This window comes from Cucurbita moschata, unplaced genomic scaffold (assembly GCF_002738365.1).
Source record: "Cucurbita moschata cultivar Rifu unplaced genomic scaffold, Cmos_1.0 Cmo_Scf00094, whole genome shotgun sequence".
NCBI lineage: Eukaryota > Viridiplantae > Streptophyta > Magnoliopsida > Cucurbitales > Cucurbitaceae > Cucurbita > Cucurbita moschata.
In genome coordinates this window covers 571123-572853 of record NW_019268610.1, presented here as the reverse complement: position 1 = coordinate 572853, position 1731 = coordinate 571123, and the positions used below count along the sequence as shown (strand labels likewise).

General features: G+C 32.1%; 2 non-coding genes across 2 annotated transcripts; both read right to left on the bottom strand.

The window, feature by feature from the left end:
• Window positions 1–220: 220 nt before the first annotated feature.
• TRNAP-UGG lies at window positions 221–292 on the bottom strand. Its single transcript has one exon. It is a non-coding gene; the product is annotated as a tRNA-Pro (tRNA).
• Window positions 293–398: 106 nt separating this feature from the next.
• On the bottom strand, window positions 399–470 carry TRNAP-AGG. Its single transcript has one exon. It is a non-coding gene; the product is annotated as a tRNA-Pro (tRNA).
• Between the last annotated feature and the right edge of the window lie 1261 nt (window positions 471–1731).

Genomic DNA, 1731 nt, shown 5'->3' with positions numbered 1-1731 from the left:
ATAGAAAAGGAGATTTTTTTTTTCAGTGTGTGCGGTTCGCCTGCCTTCCTGACCACGGATAGGCGATGGGGCTTTGCACTTCAGCCCCTATCAAGGTGACAGGATTCGAACCTATGAAATTTATATTGAAGTTGTGCATTGCCACGCATTCCTTTGGGTTAGGCCCCATTGATAACTAAACAATTTTTTTTCTTTCAAAATTGTCCTTTTTTCTTTTGGAGGGGCATTCCGAGAATCAAACTCGAGACCTCTTGCAACCAAAGCAAGAATCATACCACTAGACCAAATGCCCTTATCATGGACTATATATTAAGTTGTTTATGGAATGTATCATCATTATATTAAAAGATCATTATCATTCAATTTCTCCGAGGCTCATCTTTTGAGAAATGAACATAGGGGCATTCTGAGAATTGAACTCGAGACCTCTCGCACCCTAAGCGAGAATCATACCACTAGACCAAATGCCCTTTTTAAGATAAATGCAACATTTTTAACTCCTACTCAATATATTTTTTTCTCTCAAATTTGAAATCTATTTTCTTGAGCGGTTGTTGGACTATAAAACAAAAAGTTGATGGTCTAGTATTTTACTTGTAAGTAAGACATGTAATATTGAATTGTTCTAATATGCAAGTGTTATCAAATAAACTACCAATATTCAATTGATTGGTCTGAGGTTATCGATAAAAAAGATTTGTCTAACCCAACAAATGAATCAAACTAATCAATTTGGGTTGGGTTGAATTTAATTCGGCTCAGTTCATCAGTTTGTTTGATTTAATTCTTCTATTTTGCTTCGTATGACAAAAATGAAGTTGTATTGAATGTACCATAGTTTGATTTATGACAAACTCATATGAAATATAATTGCATTAATAGTACTAAGAGTTGGAGTCTATAAACATTTCATGAACTTAAGTGCAACCACTACAACAAATAATAGATATGATAGCTTATGAAAAACGCTATCATAGACTTTTTATAACGTTTTTCAAACGTCGTGACAGCCCATGTTATTAAAAGTTTGAGACTTTTTATATTGTCTTTTTCCAGCTATAAAAAATGCTATAATAGAGTATGATACTATAGCTTATATAAATTGCTATAAAAACATTTTATAGCATTTTTTTTAGAGCTATAATATTTTTAATATAACTAAAATATTGGCTATTTTTTACTTCTAAAAGCATTTTCTTAATGTTATAATATAGTATTTATAGCTTTAATCTTATGTTATGATAAATGTTATTTAATCATTTATAATTACTATAATTAATGTAATAATTTTTTTAATGACATTTCTTTTATGTTGTATAAATTTTATTATAATTTTTATTTTTGATTAAAAGACTCAGACAATACTTTTTTAATATAATCTAACATGAAAGAATATTTTNATCCTGAGTCGAGTCCGCATTGTCATACGAATCGACATCGGCCAAACCAAGAGCTCCTATTTTTTCTTTAACGAAAGCGGATCTATCAATTTCGATAAAACCAACCTCTTTTAAAGAAGGAGTTGCTTTGCCTTGATCACCATGGACATATGCAGCTCCCGCTTTACTTTGCCTACCGTGAAAAGGAAAGTTCCCTCACGATAAGCCCTCCCAGCTCCCGAACGTCTTTCTATCAATCGAGAGAGGTATAGAATAGTACAACAAACCAACAAGACAAGAATGGACTCATAAGATGGGTGGTCAGGGAAGCGATTTCTTTTGGGTTATCCGC